The sequence below is a fragment of the Carettochelys insculpta genome, chromosome 6, assembly GCF_033958435.1.
Source record: "Carettochelys insculpta isolate YL-2023 chromosome 6, ASM3395843v1, whole genome shotgun sequence".
Lineage (NCBI taxonomy): Eukaryota > Metazoa > Chordata > Testudines > Carettochelyidae > Carettochelys > Carettochelys insculpta.
This window is the reverse complement of record NC_134142.1, coordinates 86,571,581-86,596,887: the sequence shown is the minus strand read 5'-3', so window position 1 is coordinate 86,596,887 and position 25,307 is coordinate 86,571,581.

Here is a 25,307-nt window from a genome sequence, read left to right as displayed (position 1 = left end):
GACCTTGTCTGGGGACGAAAAGGGAGATAAAAATATACTGTATTAACCAAGTAGAATGTCTGAAACAGTAAAGGAGAATGGGGATAGAAAAGAGAATGCATGTCTCCCATACATCAGGAAAGGAGGTCATGCCACAGGTTGTCCCAGAGACAACTGCAATTGCATTAGCAGTGCTGAGCTTGACATTAAATGTCATGTTCAATTGCAGCTTATTTAAGGTGATGCCTGTGGCTGTAGGAGTGGTGAAAAGGCAGATAAATGTTTTATCCAGTAATAACTGGGAGATCAATGGGAGTTTGGCCAAATGCTGCTGAAAGGGAGACAGAAAAAATGTATCCACAGCTTTGTTACTAAGCTGCAGTTTTCTGATTTGAATCTTTGATCTAGTTTGAACCTGTCTCTTCCTCTCTTTTTTAAATCCTATTATAAAAGAAATACAAAAGTGCACAGGTGGAAAAAAAACACAATATATTGAAGGAAATAATCCTGTGTTTGCAGGGAAGTTGAGTGCATGATCAGATAGGTCATTTCCATCTACAATGTCTGCCAGTGATATGGTACAATACAAGGAAACTACAGTTTATTTTCTCCAGTCCAAGTAGGATCTTGCTGCATCCGTAGGGTTAGATCTCATTTTAGGCTCCAGACACGGCACACCACACACAAGGGGGTGTAAACTTGAAAGATTTGATCATCCTTTTTGCACCCCCAATGCAGTGGCTGAGCACCATTTTAGTCCTTATCTCTGCCACTCAGTATCCCCACAGCCATTAGCCACTCCAGAGGGTGCTGGGATGATAAGGTGCCATCCCACCATCTTAGAGCTGACTATCAGAATGGGCTGGATGTTCAAGGGAGCACATACTGTGCCACTGTATGGTATTGAACAGTGCACATGCACCAAGGACATGCTTGATAAGTCAGAGACTCTCTCTTGATTGTCTAGGATGGGGCAGCTCCATATCATTCCTGATGGTGTGATAGATTAGAACTTTGGATATATTTGAATTCATTTTTGGTGTGGCTGCTCTGTGAGTTTTGTCGATTAAAAACTCTCTAGTATAGACATAGGCTGAGTGTGTATGGATGGGTAGATAATTACAATCAAGTCCTTTGACATATCCATGTCTGATCCCCATTTCAGACCTTTATATGCTACCGTATTAATAATAATATTTAATAAATGTTAATTGCAACTCCCTTTTAAATCAGTTGAAAACATGTCCATATTTGGAGGCAAAACTAAGCCCACTGTCTTGCCGTAAATTTCACAGGGAAGATGATTTTCAAAAGCACCATTGGGAGTCAAATTCCACTGAAAGTCAGTAGAATTTTTAAACTTAAATTCTTCAGATACTTTTCAAAATCTCCCCATGTGTACAATTTGAACAACTTAAAGTTAACTTTACATTTTCATTATCTCTTTGGGGCAGTGACCATCGATTTGACATGCTTTCACAACACATCGTGTAAAAGAATTGAAGATGCTAATTGTTTCTGTAATACAAAAAAAAATCATCTTCATCCCAGAAGCCTCATTTTTGACATATCCTGACTCATTAAGGTAATGGAAATTTTTCAGTAGCATAATGTGATACACCCCAAAACCTTGTAAAAATGCATGTGTGGATAGTAGCTGCCTAGAAAGTGAGACAGAGTGGAGGTGGAAAGTGGCAGTACATAACAACCTTGCAGTGGATAAACAAATGCAGAAACACCCTCTACTCATCTTGAAACCATGGAAGTAATTTAGATAGGCAGAACACTTATCTAAAGTGGAATTTAACTAGATTTGGGATGTAAACATTTACCCCAGTGGGAAAATGAGTTATCTATGTACTTAGCTTACCTCTTCAGGGCAGGCACTATTTTCTTACTCTTATACATTAGCTTGTGCAACAGGCCTTCAAATAGTCTGATTTCCAGTGGCACTGAATATTTGTAGTCTTTTTCCTTTACATATGATTTGTGGTTTCTGAAAATTTCTGAGATGTGAAGCAGGACATCCAAAGTTCCCTGTCTAAAAAATGTTATAGACACACACGATGGAAAGATTACAATGAAAGTCAGTTCATCTTAGATCCCTAGGTTTAGTGATGCTACAGAAAGGTGATGCTTATGTAGGCAACTAATTGACATTATTTGAAAAATATTAGGGATGTGTTTACACTACCCCCCTTCTTCAAAAGGGGCATGGTAATCAGCCTGAGCAGGGAATACTACTGAAGTGCTGTGATTAATATGCAGCATCTCATTTGGCTGATTCTCCCCATGGCAACTTAGAAGTTGCAAACTTCAAAGTGCCGGTGTGCTACGTAGCTGCAGGCACTTTGAAGTACTTGCGCAACTTCGGAGTACCCCTACTCCCAAAATTTTTGAAGTGCCAGCTGCTACACAGCATGCCAGCACTTTGAAGTTTGCAACTTGGAAGTTGCCGCAGGGAGAATTAGCCTAATGAGGTCCTGCATATTCGTTGCAGAACTTCATTATTATTCCCTGATCAGGCTGATTACCATGCCCACTTTGAAGAAGGGGGATAGTGTAGGCATAGCCTACGTGAGTCAGAAGGCTTCTTATTCTCTTTTCTTTCTTCTGTGCATGTTCATGCCAAGTCCTAAAATACTGCAAGTTATCTCGATTTTTGGAGGAATTGCGTATAAAGACAAAGTGCAACAATCAATGGCTACATCTACATTAGAGGATTTTGTTGACAAACCTCACAGAGCATCCACGCTAAAAATGTGTTCTGTCAGCATACTTTAGGGACATCCTTCCTGCACCATAAAGCCCTCCCTGTCTTTCAAATCTAACTTCCTATCACAATATCAGCACTTGATTTCCGTCCCCCACCTCCAAAACAAAAAAATTATGATTTTGAGCTTATAATTTGTCAACAGAAGTTTTGTCTGCAGATATCTTCCCACAGTAACTTCTGCTGACAGATTACTGTAGTGTAGACATACAGTTGACAGAACTCCATACTTTTGTCAACAGCCTTCTGCCTCTCCCTCATCAGACAGAATTCCTTTCTTGACAGATATCAGAGAGGTAGCCCTGTTAGCATGTATCTTCAAAAACAGCAAGAAGTCCTGTGGCACCTTATAGACACAGATAATTTGGAGCATAACCTTTCATGGGTAAAGACCTGCTTCATCAGATGCATGCGTGGGCCCTCATGTGACCTCAGCGCCCACTCATTCATCTGATGAAGTAGGTGTTTGCTCACAAAAACTTATGCTCCAAAATATCTGTTAGTCTATAAGGTGCCACAGGATGACTTGTTGTTTCTTGACAGAATCTATCTACAAAAAAGTTGTTGACAGACAGGGCTTCCCAGTCACTGGGCAGCCCTGTCTGCTGTCATTCTGGCTGGCCATTTTGTCAAGACAGAGGTCAAGCAGTCCAGCCACTCTTTGTCAACAGAGTTGGTCGACAGAGCGATCCACTTTCATGAGTGGCCAGGATCTGTTGACAGAAGTTTTGTTGGAAGATATCTTCCTACAATAACTTCTGTTGACGGATCACTGAAGTGTAGACGTTGCCAGAAACACAGTATATCAGGACACAGCCGGCTTCAGTGGCTGATTTTACATAATTTCTGCAGTTTTCTCCAAATTAAACTTAAAAGGAATAGGAAGGGTGATGTTTTGAGCTAAGCTAGGGGAAAAAAGTAACAGCTTGATAGAAAAGAATAATTAATAGAAGCACAGAGAGACATGGGAATAACAAGGAAATCAGAGGGCACAAGTGTGCCACTATAATATGTGTGACTAAGGCTCAGTCTACAACAGAGCAGCCGCTGAGTTTGAAATCATCCTTCCCGAACTAATCTCACACAGGAGAGGCACTAAGTCCTTAATGGAATTTCTGGGTGGGAGGTGAATATAGAAGTGGCTGTTTTCAGTAGAGCTGTGTGAAACATTGCATAGCTGCAGCAGTATAGGTAAAATCCAACCTCATTTATGTACTTAATGTAAACCAGTTAGAGCCCTGTGTGGATTCCTGTGGATTTGCAGGGCACTATAAACCAGGATCTTAGTAACGCTATTCATCTTAGACCAGAGGTCAGCAACCTTTCTAAGATGGAGTGCCAAAATTTGATCTTTTAACTTCTATTTACATTCTGAATGCCAGTGAAACTTTTCAAAGTCACTAAAAGTCCTATTTACAACACCTTCCTTAGGAAATACCTTAAAATGCAGACCTTTACCATTTTGGTGGCTTTATCTGGTCCTTTGTGAATCCACAGCAAGCTCCCAGCTGCGTGGGAGAGTAGGGGCAGGGCTAAGCTCCTGCCTCACATGCCAGTGTAAATCTGCTCAGTCTTTGCATCCATGCTTGGGTTGCTGACCCCTGTCTTACAGGGCCAGGGTGAGTCAAGAATTTAAAAGACACAAAGTGCTTAAACTGTGTTATATTTTCAGTAGGCATAGGTGCACAAGTTGATTTTTATTAAAGATTTAGTTAAATCGTCATAAGGTTAGAAAATTTTAGAGAAATTCATATTACAATAAGCCCCTATTTACACAATTTTGCCATGCACGTTACTTGCATTAACGTGAGTTGAAATTGTGAATGGCATGGAGCCAGGAACCAGGCAGCTCTTGGCTTCCCTCACTTTGTGGGAGCTGGGAAACTGACCTGCACTGGTCAGTTTCCTATCTCCCTGGAGAGGCAGGGAGCTGGTAACCAGGCAGCAGCCTGGCTCCCAACTCCCCTTCACTTGAGGGAGCTGGGAAACTAACCAGTGCTGCTGTGCTGGTCAGTTTCCTGACTCCCTTGACTTGCACAAAATTAGATTTACAGATGGTTGCCCAGGAATGAAACCTATGCATACACACAAAGTGTGAGGAAATACAATATGTAAAAAGTTTGTGAATGTCCTACAGCAAACATGTATCATGTTACAAATCGTGTGTGTGCACTATTCTTAAAACAGGGGTTACAAAAACTATGGATTGATGTTTTTTATTAAGGACCATCACGTGCATTGTGGCTCTTGAATGACTGAATTTTTACTGAAGTCGAAAACAAATGGCTCTTCTTGTTATTTTGGTTGCCAACCCTATGGTAAACTATGTATTTACATACTAGCATGTTAACTATGTATATAGAAACAAACATGTTTAGACTTAACTATGTTTTGAGCTGGTTATAAACTCAGTCAAAAATAATGTTGCTTGGAGGGTCTTGGTAACTTTTTAATTCCTTTCCCTCTTTTGACATCTACCTCTCAATCTCCCCACTGCTATCTCTTTGATTTTTGTTTTTGCTTCACTTTTGTTCACATTCCTGATTGTAGCTGCATCAAAAGCTAGCTGATGAAATAAATCATCACAGAGAGGTAGCCACGTTAGTATGTCAGTATCTTCAGAACACAAAAAAGGCATCTTGTATCACTTTAAAGAGTAACAAAATTATTTATTTTGAATTTCCACGTCTGAAGAGGTGGGTCTGTCCCAAGAAAGCTCATCACCTAATAAATTATTTTGTTACTCCTTAAAGTGCTACAGGACTGCTTTCTTGTTTTGTAAATAAATCATGCAGTTGAAAATGGTTAAAACTAAAGTGAAACAAAATAATTCCTGCATCTGAAATTAGGATAACAGTTAGTGGAAACTGATTCAAAGCAGGTAGTGTTCAAGTTATAGCCACAGAAAAATTGTGAGGTGGGTAGGTAGAAAATCAACTCAAAATCAGCCTCATCACACAACATGGTCAGCCTGGTAGTTCCCATGTTCAAAAGGAGGTAGGAGGGCATTAGAAACTCCCCTGCAGTGTTTATAAGTGCAGGGTTCTTCTTCCCTGTGATTCATTTCTGCTTGAACCCTCTCCTTGCCTTCTGTAGTATGCTCGTTGGTTTAAAAGAGTAAAAGCAGAAGGCTAATTCTCATTCACCACCTCAATATTCTAGCCTATGAAAGTTCAGGCCACAGTGTGCTGCAGGTTCAATAGAGTTACCCAAAGCTATGTTACATAGCCTTATATCTTTTTTAACCACTAAATCATTCTCCAGTGGCACCGAAATGCTCTCGATAAAGAGGACCAGAGCAGAAATGAGGACTTCACCTCCTTATAAACATAGGTGCAAATCCAGGCAGGTCAGACTCACCTTTTCATTTTTCTGAGGTGGATAATCCAAATTCTCACCCAAGTGTGGGGATTTCGGATGAGAAGTGGCAAAATGAAGTTCTGTCTTCTCATCAGGGGCATAGTAGTGTTCACGGTAGTTTTCTTTAAATATGAAGGACACTGTTTTCTTACTCTCTAATCCTATAGTGAGTGCTTGGCAATGGAAAAAAGGAACAATCAGTCTAGGTGGGGTGCATGTGGAAAGGCTGACAAATGTAAGGATGGAATAAGAATTAAAATGAATGATTCCTGCTGCAACACAGAGGGAAATTTCATCAGGATAGTAGGAGATTGGTAGAATGTTTTTTTTGATTCCCTGAATTGTGAATTTACAGTTAATCGCTGCCCTCCAACTCTTAATTGGGTTATTTTCAGTACACCATACACCCTTTGGTGAATGGCTTGGGGTTTTTTTGAGAGGAAAAATTCTCCTTATATAAAAAATCACTCTACTAGTAAAATATGTGGGTCTCTTATTTCCTACCAGGTATATGTGCATCACTCCCTCCAACTGGCTGCTTAAGTGAGTTTCATTATGCCACTTTTAATGGGTATAGATTACAGAGGGTACTAATGCTATAAAGTGAATGTTAATGTTTACCAAATTAGTAGTTAGTTAGTATTATATAGAAGGGTATAATGAAAGATTGAAATGCAAACAGGGAAAATTTAAAAGATGAAGAGAGCACTACAGTGATGTTTAAATGGAAAAAAAATGTACTTGCCATCCAATGAATCTAGTAACACTACATAAATATTGGCGTCTAAATACCAGAGTAACTGGTGTGTTACAAATATCTCCAATAAATAGAGAACCAATGGTTGAGACTCTAGAGCAGGGGTCTACAATCTGCGGCTCCAGAGTTGCGTGCGGCTCTTTAAGTACTTCTTTGTGGCTCTGAATGCTATAATGTATTTTCCATTATTTTTGATAAATGGTGAATGTCTAAAAGCCCAAAAATGAACAACTCATATCTAAATAGCAAGTCATATGTGATCTCAGAGTGTTGGATAACTCCCCCTTTAATATGTGCAGTGCATTGTGGGTTGTGATACTTTATCTGTGTTTTGATCATGTTGCTAAAAAAAAGTCTTGATTTTGAAAAGGAAATGGAAGCTTGCAGCACTCCTGCTGTGAAGGTCAATGTGAATTTTAAGGAAGAAAACTGAAATTAAACATGAAATTAAATTGGAATAATTAAAGTGCGGTTGGAATGGCTTCAAAAAAAAAAAGGAAAATCAAAGATGAAAATAGAATTTCAAACTGAATGGATCCAGTCCTTCGCATTTATATCAAGTTCATCTGGGCTCCCTTTATGTCTCATTTGCAATGAGAAACTCAAAACCAACCAAAAATGCAAGCTTGAGAGAATATGTATAAAGTTTGTGACTGTCCAGCAGTACACATGTGTTGCATTACATATCATTGTGTGTACTGTTCTTAAAATAGGGGTTACAAAAAGTGGTTTACCAGTATTTAAGGATCATCTAATATTCACATGCATTGTGACTCAAATTATTGAGTTTTTTTCCTAAATTTGGGGGAAAAAAAGGCTCCTCTTGCTATTTTAATTGCCTATCCCTGCTCTAAGGTGAGAGGTCAGATGGCAGTGGTTTAGAAGTTGGATATGGCTTTGCTAAAGTAGTGCAGAATTGAAGGTAGCTGATCAGCTGAAGATTGACAGATATATTTGCAGTTAGTCACCTGATCAAAAGCCAGTCCCAGTAGTAAGCAATAGAAGCAGGATGTGAGGGACATAACCTCCATCGTAAGAGCTGTAACTAGGTGTCAGATAAAGTGAACTTTCACTTCTATGCATTGAAGTCTGTGCCAGTCCTTTCAAATCCAAGAAGAAATTAAACTGTACAGATACTGATGGAATGAAGCTAACAAGAGAAGCATCAAAATTAATACATATAAGACCAGAACAATAAGTTTGTGATTAGATGAGATTGTTACAATTATAAACTGATTGTGTGTCTCATCATTTCCTGTATAAGTGATCTTTAGCTAGACCATTCAAGGAAATTTCTCACAGTTCCCATTCTTATAACCTTTACACCCTGTCCCTTTATATTTTCAATACAGAACCTGGTTAAACTGATTTGCTACATCCTCTGTCAGTTTATCCTGTTTTCCTGGTAATCTATACTGTAGTACAATTGGTTGAGGTCCCACATGAAACAAACATTACCTCTCTAACGTAATGCTTCTGCCCACATACCTACAACAGAGGAATGCTCAAATGGTCAATAGTACTCATTTTCCCTTCTAAACAAAAAGCAGTCAAGTAGCACTTTAAAGACTAGCAAAATAGTTTATTAGGTGAGCTTTCGTGGGACAGACCGACTTCTTCAGACCATATCCAGACCAGAACAGACTCAATATTTAAGACACAGAGAACCAAAAACAGTAAGCAAGGAGGACAAATCAGAAAAAGATAATCAAGGTAAGGAAATCAGAGAGTGGAGGGGTGGGGGGGAAGATCAAGAATTAGATTGAGTCAAGTATGCAGACGAGCCCCTATAGTGACTCAGAAAGTTCCCATCACGATTTAAACCATGTGCTAATGTTCCGAATTTGAATATAAATGTCAGTTCGTCCACTTCTCCTTCTAAAACAGAGCGATAATTTCTCTTCAGTAACACACATACCTTGAGGTCGTTGACAGAATGCCTCATTCCATTAAAATGTTGACTAACTGGTTTGTGGACCTGGAGTGTTTTGATGTCTGTTTTGTGCCCGCTGACCCTTTGTCTAAGGGAGTTAGAAGTCTGTCCAATATACAAAGCATCTGGGCATTGTTGGCACATGATGGCATATATGATGTTAGTAGAGGAGCATGAGAAAGTGCCCGTGATTCTGTGAGTAACCTGGTTAGGTCCAGTGATGGTATTTCCAGAGAAGATATGTGGACAAAGCTGGCAGCGGGCTTTGTTGCAGGGAAAGATTCCAGGACTGGAGTTCCTGGGGTATAGACTGTGGCTGTTAGTAAGGATCCTCATGAGGTTGGGAGATTGTCTGTAGGAGAGAACAGGCGTGTCACCCAGGGCCTTCTGGAGTGTAGCATCCTGATCAAAAATAGGTTGTAGGTCTTTAATAATTTGTTGCAGTGGTGTGAGTTGGGGGCTGTAAGTGATGACCAGTGGTCTGTTCTTGGCTTTTTTGGGCTGATCTTGGAGTAGCTGGTTTCTGGGTATGCGTCTGGCCCTGTCGATTTGTTTATTTACTTCTCCTGAGCTGTGTCTACACGTGCACGCTACTTCGAAGTAGCGGCACTAACTTCGAAGTTAGGCGGCGAGACGTCGAAGTCGCTAACCTCATGAGGGGATCGGAATAGTGCCCTACTTCAACGTTCAACGTCGAAGTAGGGACCATGTAGATGATCCGCGTCCCGCAACGTCGAAATTGCTGGGTCCTCCATGGCGGCCATCAGCTGGGGGGTTGAGAGATGCTCTCTCTCCAGCCCTTGCGGGGCTCTATGGTCACCGTGGGCAGCAGCCCTTAGCCCAGGGCTTCTGGCTGCTTCTGCGGCAGCTGGGGATCCATGCTGCAGGCACAGGGTCTGCAACCAGTTGTCAGCTCTGTGTATCTTGTGTTGTTTAGTGCAACTGTGTCTGGGAGGGGCCCTTTAAGGGAGCGGCTTGCTGTTGAGTCCGCCGTGTGACCCTGTCTGCAGCTGTGCCTGGCACCCTTATTTCGATGTGTGCTACTTTGGCGTGTAGACGTACCCTCGCAGCGCCTATTTCGATGTGGTGCCACGCAACGTCGAAGTTGAACATCGACGTTGCCAGCCCTGGAGGACGTGTAGACGCTATTCATCGAAATAGCCTATTTCGATGTTGCTACATCGAAATAAGCTATTTCGATGTTGGCTTCACGTGTAGACGTAGCCCTGGTGGGTAATTCAGGTTTATGAATATTTGGTAAAGTTCTTGTAGTTTTTGGTCTCTGTCAGTTGGATCAGAGCAAATGCGATTATACCTAAGAGCTTGACGTAACTAGATCCATTGTTTACACACGAAAGCTCACCTAACAAACTATTTTGCTAGTCTTTAAAGTGCTACTTGACTGTTTTTTGTTTTGATATTGTATAGACTAGCATGGCTTACTCTCTGTTACTATTTTCCCTTCTAGTTACCTTTGTCACATGTGGTTGGTGTATTGTCATTGGTCTTTCATGTAAAGTTAATTAACTCATTTGTATGGATGATCTTCTCAGAGGTAAGAGTTTTTGGAGTGTACCTGCAAGTGATAATGAAGTTATACTCTCCTGCCAAATTCATGGTCCATTTTCATGGCAGTTGCATTTTAAACATTCTGAATTTGATGTTTTCAGATATTTAAATGTTAAATTTCACTGTATCGTAAAAAACATGAATACACTTTTTTTTTAAATGACAGAATATAAACATGTAAAACCTTTAAGACTCAGGATTTCTCAGACTGGTGGCCCTGAACCAAAAAGAGAGTTGTAGTCGGGTTGGAAGGTTATTGTATGGGGAGCATGACATTGCCATCCTTACTTCTCTTCTGCCTTCAGAGCTGCATGGCTGGAGAATATGAAACAGTACTGCCACCAGCAGGCAACACCTAGACCCCTCTATGGTAGCCCTATAACCCTCTTTTCGGCTGGGGCTCCTCATTTTTTTTTTTTTTAAAAGCCCTGTGTAACTTTGTATACTTTTACCCTGTATTATAGGGTATTTTTACAGAAAAGGCTCAATTATACACAAAAGACCAGATTTCATTGGCTGTGATGTATTTTTCCTGGCCTTAGTTATACAATCGGGATTCACACAGATCACTTGCCCCATACCATTACAAAAACTTTGGTTTCATTAATTGATGTTAGCTATCCATTCCAGTTAGTGTTTCATATCATTCCATTGTTTGTAGTCAATTACTGGAAGAATGCCTTGTTCCATGCAGTCATGGGGTATGCTGCTCTCAAAAAGAAGCATCCACATGATTTCTGCATATGGACATTATATCTTTTGAACCAAGTAAGTAGACTGACCTAATAGATTTTATCAACATTTTATTTCTCTTAATTCTAATATTATACACTGATAATATCTTTTAGTAATGTAGTATGGACCAAGCTGTTTGTGAAACAATATGTGCTTTAGTACAGCAAATGACAGAAGCATGTTCTGGTCTCCTATTTTCCAATATTTTTGTTTGCAGTGACAGTTCCTGCCACAGGTAATGATAGTCTTCTGGAGTCAATTACTTGAAGAAGGGACTAAGAAGTGCCTGATCTGGGCATGGGTAGTGAGGAGAGTTGGGGAATGATAGAATTCCTTTGCCAGAACAAACAGGCTGTTGCCCTGTATTTGGGCCTTAATTAGAGGGGAAAAAATGCTTTCTGACACAACCCCGGAAATTTCCATTTTCATTTTGGCAGCTGTTATGCCTATATTCCACTCCAGCTGGAAAATTCCAGCCACCATGATGCATCTCCAAGACCTTCAACTGTAATGGCAGTTGCAGCTGTCACAACTTTTTTTTTCTTTTACTCTGGAGTTTCTTGTTGTTGTTCTGCGATATGTCTGTCATTAATTCAAAAACATCATCTGCTTTAGAATCCTGATAAAACAACAGCTCCAATCTATTCTTCATGTGAGTAATTAAATTATTTATACTTTACTAAGTATCATTTGCACTATTGTCCTCTCTTTCTTATCCATGTTGAAGTCACCCATTTGCCATAATTCCTGGAGGCTTCTCCTGGCTTTTGTTCGAGCTTGGCATCTAGGGTAAAGCATACTCGTCCAGGCTGTGATATGTTTTGGAGCCAAGATATTGTGCTATTAAACTCATCTCTATTGTTTTGTAGACACAAGGGAGGACCATTATAGGTGGTTTATTTCTTGTCATCTGTGCTACCTTAACTAACTCTTTATCCTCTGAATAAAACAGTAATGTCCTAGTGTCATGCACTGCAGCTAGATCACCTTTTTATATGAACCCCACAAACTTTGGCAATAAATCTGACTTCTTTCTTTCAGTAGATGAAAAGGTATCGCTCTTATCTAATTCCTTATCTCTGGAAGAGTTAGGGTTTTTCCTGTTTTTTGTTTGTTTTGTTTTTGTTTCCAAATCAGGGCTATTCCCATCTTCCTTTCCTGGATTTTCATGTCTTCTGGCATTCTTTCCTCTTTTTCCAACTCATTGGCTACGTCTACACGTGAAGCCAACATCGAAATAGCTTATTTCGATGTAGCAACATCGAAATAGGCTATTTCGATGAATAGCGTCTACACGTCCTCCAGGGCTGGCAACGTCGATGTTCAACTTCGACGTTGCGTGGCACCACATCGAAATAGGCGCTGCGAGGGTACGTCTACACGCCAAAGTAGCACACATCGAAATAAGGGTGCCAGGCACAGCTGCAGACAGGGTCACACGGTGGACTCAACAGCAAGCCGCTCCCTTAAAGGGCCCCTCCCAGACACAGTTGCACTAAACAACACAAGATCCACAGAGCCAACAACTGGTTGCAGACCCTGTGCCTGCAGCATGGATCCCCAGCTGCCGCAGCAGCAGCCAGAAGCCCTGGGCTAAGGGCTGCTGCCCACGGTGACCATAGAGCCCCGCAGGGGCTGGAGAGAGAGCATCTCTCAACCCCCGAGCTGATGGCCGCCATGGAGGACCCGTCAATTTCGACGTTGCGGGACGCGGAACGTCTACATGGTTCCCTACTTCGACGTTGAACGTCGAAGTAGGGCGCTATTCTGATCCCCTCATGAGGTTAGCGACTTCGACGTCTCGCCGCCTAACGTCGAAGTTAACTTCGAAATAGCGCCCGACGCGTGTAGCCGCGACAGGCGCTATTTCGAAGTTAGTGCCGCTACTTCGAAGTAGCGTGCACGTGTAGACACAGCTATTGCTGCCTATTTAATGAAGCCGCAGGAATTTTAGTCTTCTCTTTATTATTTAACACAGGTCTGTCCCATTTATAGACATAATATTTTTCATCCCCATAAGGAGAATTTGGGTAAAAAGGAATTGATGCACACACAGTTTTGGGCTTTGGTATCCTCATTTATCCCCTAAATGCATGACACTTAACTTTTGTAATCTCCTGTTCCTTTCTGTGGTGTATGCAGTGACTTGCCGTGTTCAGATCCTCCATGGCTACCAAGTATGCCTTTTGTGTACTCCCCTGCTCTGACTTTTTTTTAAAAAAAGCTGCATGCTCAAGATGCATTTAACCAATGTGCATTTTAAACAGTAACCCTAATTCTCCATTCTGTCTTTTCTCCCTGTCTGGTTTCTCTCTTACTACTACTTTTTACCCTTTTTGTTCTCTTGACATCTAAAATCAAAGGTTTTAGAGGCCATAAACAACCATTGTACGGCCATACCATTCATCATTTTCCTTCATTTTTTTCCTGCCTCACATGCAAACAATGTACACATGGGACTGCCTGAGCCAGGTTCTTGCACTGTGGTGAGCACAGCTGAACACCTTCCATATTCAACAGTGTATTTACAACTAATTCAAGTGCCTTTATTATTATTACTCCTGTTAAATAACATTTTATTCTTTATGATGTTTAGCCTCATAAGCATTTCAATTTATGATTTTTTTTTCTCACATTCCTTATTCAGTAGTATTTTCTCTTTGTTCTTGCATTTCTTATTTAGATTTTTTTAAAAGCATTTTCAAGTCTCTCTCCACCTCTCTCACACCCCAAAACAGTCCCCTGCTGGTAGAGTCCTAGAGTTCTCTGTACAGCTGACATATGTCAGATGAGGCTCGGACCCCTACACTGTTAGCTTTCTCCATGGACTTACAGGTTGCAATGCTACTGTGTCAGGTTTCAGTCTGTAATTTGAGTACGAGCCTCACCCAGGATGCTAGGGTGTTACCAATTCAGGTTTGAGCTTGTTTAATAAGTAAAGAACCTCAGATACACAAAATTGAATGATTCTTTATTAATCAATTATCTTAAAGGATAACACATAACAGAAAGGCCAAATCTTGCCAAGTCTGTAGAACCAGAATTTGCAGATTGAACCCAGTGCTGTCTAGTTCAGCTGCTTGCATATGTCTTGGTGGTCTTATAGCTAATTTTTTTTACAGTCTGTAAGTTACTCTTTCCTAGTATAAGTATAAAAATGTTGGTCTGGTACTTTTTGTAAATTTCCAAGTTCATGCCCGTGCACGTGTTGCTTAATCATAACCTTCACTGTTAGGCTATGCATATACTAGTACCCCCCTTTCAAAAGCCGGATGAGATACTTCAGGATATGCTAATGAGGTACTGTAATGAATATGCAGCGCCTCATCAGCATAATGGCTGCCGCAGCTCTTCAAAACTGCCACTTTCGATCATGCATGGCTCATCTACACAGGGTCCTTTTCAAAAGGACCCTACACACTTTGAAATCCCCTTATTCCTATTTGAGAACAACAAGAAGTCCTGTGGTACCTTATAGACTAAGGTGCCACAGGACTTCTTGTTGTTCTCAAAGGTACAGACTAACATGGCTACCTCTCTGATACTTATTGGTTATTTGTGATTAATACATTCATTGCAAAATCATTTCATAACTTAAATGGGGTGCTGAGCTTTGCAAGCTGTTGTTTCAATATCATACAGAAATCCCACAGCCTTCTCAAAACCATCTTGAGAGTTTGGGTCAGAGTACGCTTTACACCTACTATAAATCTGGCGTATAAGTCAACATTGCACATATATGGTATCTTTTCTCCACTGATTTCAAAAGGTTTAATTAAGCCTCAGAATATTATCAGCATTATAAACTATGTATTTTCAGTATTATAATATATTATCAGTATTTTTACCCCCATTTTGCACATAGGAAAACTTAGTCATGAAAAGGCTCAAAAACATGATTGTCATCATCCTGAATTTATGGTAGAACATGGATTTGGTCTCACACCCATTTTTCTTCCATAAATATTAGATTGCTCTTTTTTTCCCTATCCCAGATGGTTATTCTAGGCATACATCTTTGTCTATTTCACCTTGTGTTGTGATCTAAACATAGCAAGGTCAGTGCAGACTGGGTGTAAAATACTCCCAACGCAAAATTCTCAACTCATTTGCATCAGTAGTTGGGATTTGCACGTATTTTGCACTCACACTTACTGGCTTTCCATATGTTAGTATAAAACTATAGGATAAACAAAGTTAAACTAGCATAAAATTGATATAACAGAGTGGAGAATAAGATAAATGACTGCACATCATGTAAGACAATGGAAAGCAAGTTCTACCGTGCACAGTGTTACTTAAAGATGTACAGACTTCCAAAGATCATTGTGTCAGTGTTGCAAAATAAAGTGTGGTGATTTTTTTCTAGACTACAAAGCAACCCAGGGAGTCGAAAGTAGGTTACGTAGGTGCCCAAAGTATCTTGATACTTAGATGGATGCTAATTGAATTCACACTGTAAATAGATTTAGAAGGGGGCTGCTGTGCACATTCTGAGTTTCTGTTAATGTTGGGAAGAAGTTTGACATTTTAGTGAAGAGTGATAAATATTCAAGAAGCATTAAATAGTAACAAATATTTAAGAAACACACCATCTATGTAACAAAGCTTTCACACCAAATATGTACATAAGCACGGTGCCAAAATGAGGGTTGGTATTAAATATTGAATGCTTTGAATTGATCCTGAATAAGTATTGCAAGATGTAGTATGTTAAGGTGCTGCTGGTGATCCAAAATCAGGTGCTTTTTCCTCTGAGTCTGAATAGAATTCATGGAATAGTGCTAACCACATGTGGTTATGTAACCATGCTTGATTCATCACCATGGTACCTTCTGGTCACTAGGGAATTTGCTCAATCCAGCCATGGGAGCACCACCTACAGGTTGATGCCTCACCTGTTGTTACCTACTGTCCATTCTCTACTGCCTTACATCAAGATCTGTGTCCCTCCCATACTGCAGAACCTTTCCCTCGAGGTACTGTCTTGTTGCAGTGCTACCTCTTTGGGGATCCTCACTCTCCACCTCCTTATGCCCACCTTGCCTCAGTGATCCCACTGTCAGTCATTATCTGGCCCCTTACGTCAGAGTGAAATTGCACTCTGAACTGGCCACTCATTCTCAGCAAGAGGCTGTGGAGGTGCTCCCTTCACCTGCACAGGCTGCCTCCGTGCAGCCCAAGTACGCCTCAGGCCCTTGTTGCTAGGATTCAGCCTGGGGTTACTTAGACTAGAGGTCTTCTGGCTCATCCTGCCTTTCCCTAGCCCTGCTCTGCCTGTGGTACCTCACTCGGACAGGCAGCTACCTCCCTCTTCCTCCAAGAGCCCCTGTTTATACATCCCCAGCTAAGCCATAATTGGCAGCTGATTGCCTCAGCTGCTGGCTCCGCAGTCTCAGCTGTTTCCCAGAGCTGAGTTTGCCCCTTTATCCTGCAGTGTGGAGCAACTACCCCATCACAGGTCACTTCAGATTGCACTTCCATGGCACCTTTTTTTCCTGAGAGTATTCGTGCCCCATCTCCAGGACAATTTCTAACTCTGATTATTATATTTTACCTTCTTTAATTTGTGTAGCTTCAGTAATGATGTGAATAGTATACTAAATTGTCAAGTGGTTGTATGAGTTTGTTTCTGTGGCAGCTATATTTTAGTTGTGGGTTGATAGACTTCTGTACATCTATAATAGGGGAACTTTTCAGATGAACCCTTGGGCTACATTTACATGAGAGGCTTTTCCCAGTAAAACTGGGCTTTTGTTGGGAGAAACCACAGAGCATCTACACACAAAATACGCTTTGTCGACAGCTTGTCAACGAAGCCCTGCGCATCTGTCAGCAGTATTATACTTCTCCCTGTTCAGGTATAACACCGCTCTCGACAGTGTTCTGTAAACAAAACAGCCATGTAGATGCTCTGGGGCCACTTTGTCAACAGACAGGGCTTCCATTTCACCAGGCAGCCATGTTAGCAGATCTTCCAGTCAGCCGTTCTGTCAAGAGAGCTGGGAAGTCTGTCTGCTCTCTGTCAACAAAGTGGATTGCTCTTTTGATCTGCTTTTATGTTAGATGCAATCTGTCAACAGAAGTTTTGCCGAGAAATCCCTTCTCTCAGTGACTTCTGTCGAAGGAGGCTTCCTACGTAGACGTAGCCAGTGTCTCCCCATCTTTAAAGTGAGGCAATAATACTTACAAGCTTCTACCTCACAGGGTGATACAAGGATTGTGGAGTGTTTATAGAAATTTCGGTCTTCCACAATTACCACAAAAGACAAGAATATGTTGCACCAAGGAGCTTAATGAGCCCAGGAACTGCTTGGCTAGAGGGTTCTCTAGAGGCTCCTTAAAACATAGTCCATTGTGTTCATGCCCTCAAACAAGCAATAGCTAACGTCTGGTCAGTGGTCTTTAAATAGAATGTGCTCTTGCATGTGCAATATGAAGTACTTGGGGATACTTCAAAGCTCTAGGCCTTGATGGTGTGATGTTTCTTGAGACTCATTCAAGACAGGACTCTGTCCCATGACTATTGCCCTTCTTTCTTCAGAAGGACAAAATATTCTAACTGACAGGAGTCATTTGTTCATCATGCTGCCAGTTGCCGAGGGTCCTGATTGATTGTTCTGGAATCTACCACTATGATTCCAAAATCACTTTGTTGCATATGTCCCTGAGTTACTTGTATCTTTTGGGGGGAGAGGGTGGGTTTAAAGTATTTCTGAAAAAACTAGGGGCAGAGGTAGATACATTGGAAGATAGAGAATCCAGAGTGACCTGGATAAATTGGAGGACTGGGCCAAAAGAAATCTGATGCGGTTCAACAAGGAGAAGTGTAGAGTCCTGCACCTGGGGTGGAAGAATCCCAAGCATTGTTATAGGCTAGGGACTGACTGGCTCAGCAGAAGTACAATGGAAAGGGACCTAAGGGTTATAGTGGATGAAAGGCTGGATATGAGTAAACACTGTGCCCTTGTAGCCAAGAAGGCTAACAGCATCTCAAGCAGATCTAGAGAAGTAGTTGCTCCCCTCTACTGGGCACTGGTGAGGCCACATCTGGAATATTGTGTCCAACTTTGGGCCCCTCAGTATAAACGGGATGTGGATTTGTTGGAGCAGGTTCAGCAGAGGGCAACAAAAAAGATTTAGGGGCTACAGCATAAGACCTATGAGAATAGGTTGAGGGATTTGAGCTTGTTTAGTTTACAGAAGAGAAGACTTACGGGTGATTTAATAGCCGTCTTCAACTTCCTCAAGGGGAGCTCTAAAGAGGAGGGTGAGAAACTGTTCTCAGTGGTGTCAGATAGCAGAACAAGGAGTAATGGTCTGAAGTTGAAGAGGGAGAGGTGTAGATTAGATATTAGGAAAAACTACTTCACCAGGGCTACGTCTACACGAGCCCCAAACTTCGAAATGGCCATGCAAATGGCCATTTCGAAGTTTACTAATGAAGTGCTGACATGCATATTCAGCGCTTCATTAGCACGCGGGTGGCAGCGGTGCTTCGAAATTGCCGCCGCTGGCCGCCGCGCATCTCGTCCAGACGGGGCTCCTTTTCAAAAGGACCCCACCTACTTTGAAGTGCCCTTATTCCCACGAGCGGATGGGAATAAGGGGACTTCGAAGTAGGCGGGGTCCTTTCGAAAAGGAGCCCCGTCTGGACGAGATGCGCGGCGGCAAGCGGTGGCAATTTCGAAGCACCACTGCCGCCCACATGCTAATGAAGCGCTGAATATGCATGTCAGCGCTTCATTAGTAAACTTTGAAATGGCCATTTGCGTGGCCATTTCAAAGTTTGGGGCACGTGTAGACATGGCCCAGGAGGGTGGTGAAGCATTGGAATGCATCGCCTAGAGAGGTGGGGGATTCTCCATCCCTCAAGGTTTTTAAGTCACGGTTTGACAAGGTCCTGACTGGAATGACTTAGTGAGGGTTGATCCTGCTTGAAGCAGGGGGCTGGACTAGATGACCTCCTGAGGTCCCTTCCAGTCCTGTGATCCTGTGACTCTTCTATCTCAAGGATATGCTGCAGATATTACAATATCTTGCTTAAATAGTTACCTTTGTAATTTGATTTGATGTAGAGCCATCTCTATGTAATTCTTTTATCAATTACAATTAATTTAGTGATAAAAAAATTATACAGTGAAAAGAAAAAGAGTCCTTCCCCCTCAGTGTCTATATTCATCCTGGAAATCACACACACATTTTTAACAGTGAGAGTATGTAACAATTTACTGAGGGTCATGAAGGATGCTCCATCACTGTCCTTTTTTTAAATCATGACTGGATTTCTCTTCTAAAAGCTGGGCACTAGGAATTATTCTGGGCAAGTTCTGGAAATGTTCTATGGCTTGTGCTACAGGAGTTCAGATTAGATGATCACAATATTCCCTTTTGGTGTTATCTCTGTTATTGTTATAAAACACGTAAGTAATATGGTAAATTGCTGGCACAGAGATGTTCAGAGCTGAAATCACAGCTCGTTTCAGTTTAAACACCAGACTTTACAGTGGGTATAACTGTCGCATTGCCTATTGATCAGGAACTAATGGGGACACTTACTAGTAGGGTGACCAGACATTTTGTTTTTAAAAAGACAGATCATATTTAAACTGCCCTGCTGGTGTCCTGACTTTTTCTTTAAAATGAGCACATTATCCCATATTTTCTGCCTCGCCCCATATCAGAATTGGTAGTTCCTGCTTCTGGCCTGATCTGTGCTCAGCAGCTGCCCTCCCACTGGAGGTGAGTGTGGTGGTTGTGGGGGAGATCCAGTGGCTGTTGATGGGGTTGGTGTGCAAGGGAGGTGGTAGGACAAAGATGCAGCTTGTGGGGCCAGCTGCTCTTCCTCGCTGGTCCATCAGTACAGCCCCTGTCATGTGCTGGCTCTATGGGTCCTATTCCCATCCCATTTCTGGCTGGCACTGGATGCATACTCCAAGCTGCGGTGGCAGTTGAGTGTGAGCACGTGCCAGGCAGCTGCCAGTTACATGTCACTTCTGCTGCCCAGCTGTTGGTCCTTTACAGGGTCTCCTTCTCACTGCCCTTTCCTTGCTTTGCTCCTTTCAAAACAGTGTGGGCAGGAAGGGAGAAGCTGCTTCCTTCTAGCAGGGCCAGGAGAGATGAGCACTGCAAAGGCACAGGCCAGGTTAACTCTTGCCTCCTCTTTCTCCCCTGGGACTGGCAGCTGCTTCCATCCTTTCCATATGGCACAGTCATGGGTGGGCATGTGGCTTTCTGTATGTGTATGTCTCCTTAGTAAAATACAGCAGCCACACAAAGATCAAAACTGTTCCTGTCACTGCAGCCATGCAGAAATCTTAGAAATGGAAAATTGCAGTACACTAGCAGTGGGATCACCATTTCATAATTGATCTACGCAACCCTGACTTGCTATCCGTGCCTATTCAGGTTAATTTATTACCTGTGAAAATAACACAGAGTGTGAACTATCCCACATAATCACTTTTGCATGCTTTGTGACTGCAAATCTGCAAATTCAAATAAATGGGAGGACTTTGCAAAGCAGAAATTGAAAAATGTATCTCAGTGCATTGGCGATACCATGCTTATGAAACTGCTGTGCGTTCCAACAATAAATGTAAGGCTGGACTATCTTTTCCTTGAAAACAAATTGCAACTGATGTGATTCTAGCTGACTGTTAATGCTCCATCAAGCAACAAGCCATATGAAGACATAAATTATCGTATGTTCATTAGGTAAATTAAATATGACATTCAGTGTTGTGACTCGAAAGTGTTGCAGAGAGACAATGAAAATCTGGGCAAAGGAGGGAAAGAACAAGGAATACTATGTCCAGAAAAAAGTCAGCTTGTCATGTTGTATAGGAGGCCTTCAGAATGCCAGGCATAAAGACACTACCTTGGGGTTAAGTTTAACACTAGGAGGTAGATTTTTAATGTCATTTATATGTCCCAAGAAGCATCTTTGGGTTTTTCAAAATCACTCAAGCTTCTCGACTTCATTGAAATTTATGAGAGTTAGGCATCTTCAAATATTTACACTGGGCATCTATCTCCATCTTTAGACACGTAAGTAGCTGAAAAGATTTGTCCATAGGTGACTGGAGAATGATCCTGAAGACATGAGGAGGCCTTCCTGCAGCCATCTCTCGCCATTGATTGAAAAACAAAATTTATCCCAGGTCACATCCATGATTTTCCCTCCTACGTGAAATGAGTGGGAGTGGATAAATGTCCAAAAGTTTTGTAGAGATGTGTTGAACTCCTCTCAGCATCTGAGTGAAGCAAGATACAAGAAACATAAAAATGATTGGCTGATAGAAATCTGGATCAGTAGTTCAGAAAGTTGGGTTGACAAACATGTGATGGTGTGGGGGGCACCTCATGACACTTTCTACTATTTTCAGTAAAAATCTGACAAGGAGAGAAGGAGAAAGCAGATGAAAAAGCTTGCATGGAGAAACAGACACAAAAGTACACAATGTTGCTGGTTCTTGAATAGTAACAGAGAGGAAGCTGTGCTAGTCTATACACTATCAAAACAAAAAGCAGTCAAGTAGCACTTTAAAGACTAGCAAAATAGTTTATTAGGTGAGCTTTCGTGGGACAGACCCACTTCTTCAGTCCATAGCCAGACCAGAACAGACTCAATATTTTGTGTCTTAAATATTGAATCTGTTCTGGTCTGGCTATGGTCTGAAGAAGTGGGTCTGTCCCACGAAAGCTCACCTAATAAACTATTTTGCTAGTCTTTAAAGTGCTACTTGACTGCTTTTTGTTTTGATAGTGCATAGACTAGCACGGCTCCTTCTCTGTTACTATGTAATTGTTGAAAGTGTGGTAATGCTGAATATGAGAGACAAGGAACAGGAGGACTGGGTTGAGCTGGCAAGCAACTACACAGTTTGCCAGTCCATTTCATGAGCAACTGAGTGTCTTTTTTTACTGTAAGTGCTTCTCTGTACGTAGTGGCATCAGCCAAATTTGAGTGAGAAAGCTGCCCTAGGTGCACTGAGTCAAGAGAGAACACGCTAACCAAAACATTATCAGTTGCTCTGCTCTTTTCTTCCTCTTACAATGAGTTCTGCAGCGGTTGGCCCTAATATGTGTGTCCCCATACCAGGCAGGAAGCCGAGGTCAAACAGTAGCAAATACAGTCCACAACCTAGTGAGTGCCAGTGCTCCCCATCCCAAGACAAGCTTCAGTAACCCATGTGGAAACATAGGAGTTACAAATAGAAAGAGATAATCTGCCTGTGCAAATCAGGTCTGGCCAGTTCTCCAGCTGCAGCTCCTTGATGTGACTGGGACAATCTGCAGAAGGATCCCAGATTCAGTGTTCCTCATGCAGCACTCTTATTCCTCAACTCAGAGTAGGAATAATGCTCTAGTTTACAGCCCTGCCTGAAGTCCCCACTACTCTCTCTCTCTCATGCACACGCACACACATACACACACACGCAGAATGCAGCTGGAGATACCTGAATACCTATACGCTGTGTGTGAAGGTGTGTAAACTAGGAGTATGGACACAGCATGGCTATGTCTACATGAGAAGCCTCTGCTGACAGAAGTGACTGTTGGAAGGGATTTCCCGGTAAAACTTGTGTTGACAGACTGTCTACACGTAAAAGCAGATCGAAAGAGCAATCCGCTCTGTTGACAGAGAGCAGACAGACTGCCCAGCACTCTCTTGACAGAACAGATGACTGGAAGCTCAGCAAACTGGGCTACCCAGTGAATGGGAAGCCCTGTCCATTGATAAAAGGGCCCCAGAGTATCCACTTAGCTGTTCTGTCAACCGAACACTGTCAAGAGAGGCATTATACATGAATAGGGAGAGGTATAATGCTGCCAGCAGATGTGCTGGATTTTGTTGACAAACTGTTGACAAGGTGAATTTTGTGTATAGACGGTCCGTGGTTTCTCCTGACAAAAGCCCAGTTTTGCCAGGAAAAGCCATTCATCTAGACGTGACCCATTTGTGCTGGGGAGTGTGGGCAGGAGCAAAGTGTCTCTCATTTCTCTCCATGATTCCTTAAGTTGAGTGGCCACCTGAGCTAGTTAAAAAATGGGTTGGTGATTGGGGAATATAATAAAAAATGTTCAGAAAAATTACTTTGAGTTGTGATTGGATCATAATTTCCCAATCAAGTCGCTGTTCTCAAGGGAGATATTTGTGAAGCGGGTAGTTGATTGTTGGAATTCTTGTCTGCTAATTTAGAAGAAAAAAAAACAAAAACAAAAACTACGGGTGGACTCCTTTGAAGGTAAAATGTCTTGGTCTGCAACCCGCTGCATTAGATATGAATGTACTTTGTCTGTAGGGCTGCAATCCCACACAGGATCTCCGAAGGGCAAGGGCTGCACTAGTGTAGAGCTCCACTGACTGCAATGAAGTAACCATGTGAGCAGAGAAGCCCATTCATATCTGTGCTCTATCCCTAAGAGTTGAGAGAGTTATTCCATTGTAGATGGCTGTAAAAATGCCACCCCAACTTGCTTATCATTGTGTAAAAATATGAAGGTGCTTGACAAGCCATTTCTTGTTTTCAAGTGATTTTAAATTATAGATTTAGGGGAACGTGCCATTTGTAATGTGCTTTAATAAAACATAATGCTGCATTTTGTCACTTTCTGACAAAGCCTGGGAAACTGAACAAGAATTACTTTTTCTTAGAAATGACAATCAATGTTTGGATAGATGAGGATGAAGAGAATTATGCTGTAATCTTGTGTCAATAATAATGACAGACATTTAAAGTCAATTCCATGACATTTCCAAAAGGGATGTAATGACTTTTTTAATCTGATTAAAGATTATCTCTCTTAGCCAAGAGGCAGGTACCAGAATTTGAAATGGAGAAAAATATATCAAAAAGGTGTATCTAACTATTGATAGACACTGGAAGATTGTGTCCTAAAGCAGCCACTGATTTTGAGTGTCTAACTTTCATAGAATTCGAGAGCAGCAAGAGAGCTCCCGAGGGCTCACCAAGTCCAGCCCTCTGTCCAAAGCGGGACCAACCTAAAAAATGTGATAACCTGTATGCTACAGAAACCAGCCAAACATCTTTAGCCATGTTGCTTCTCATTTTCAAAGATCCCTTCAATTGAAGAAAAATCACTGGTAATTGTAGATGCTGAGTTTCTCAGATGTTCCGTCCCAGATGTCTCATGCTGAGCACAGTGGTCATTGTGGAAAATATTGCCCTTTACTACTATTACTGGTATTTTGCATTTGTTTTTTTCCTTGCATGCAAAGAATTAAGACAGTTTTCTAATCAAACCCTGTGAGAATGGTAAATCCTGTTTGTAAATTGGGGAAACTGGGGCATGGATAAAAGTCTTCCCTGTGGCAAAGTAGTGAGACAGTAGTAGAACTGAAAACAGAACCCAGGAGTCCTGACTTCTGGTCCCCACTAACGAAAAATAGTACGTTGCTAATCTACGCTTGCTAACCCGTTTCTCAAATAATAATTCTGTGTTAGCACCATGGCTCATATTCAATTGCATCTAGTAAGGGATTCTTTGGAGACACTGAAAAAACAAATCATTTCCTAAACCTGCGTAGATAGTATTCACCCAACTAGCAGCTCTTAAGAGATTGACCTACAAAAGATAAAGAGGATATCTGGAATCCTTCTAAGTATGTGTGCAGGCACTTAAATAGTATCTCTAGTTTATAGTCAGAAGAAGGGTGTGTACATACAGTGCTAGTAATACTGTCCTGTAGCACCTTAAAGACTAACAAATTTATTTGTTAGGCAATTTGTTAGTCTTTATGTTGCAACAGGACTGTTCATTTGTGAAACTATGGACAAACATGGTTACCCCTTTGAGATTAAATGAGTGCAATTAGTGCAAATATTCTGCCTATCAGAGGCCAATTCTCTTGCTCAGCAAAATTTATTTATAAATGAGTGAGGTTTCATAATTATTCAGTTACTCAGTTTTGTGTTTAAAAAATTTAAAAGATACATGTTTCATTTAAATCATGGCTCCAGGGTGGGGCTTGGGATGAGGGGTTCAGTGTGCCAGCTATCCTGTAGACAGAAAACTTTCTCAACACTCTGTCATTACAGCAGTTTGGAGCCAGGTGAAAGCACTTCTCAATGAATGCTGCAGCTCCAGTGGGCACAGCCAGGGTATGGATTGATGTCCCCCCTCTACCCCTTCCCCCATTTGGGGCAGGTCCAGGTTTGTCTGCCCCTGCATTC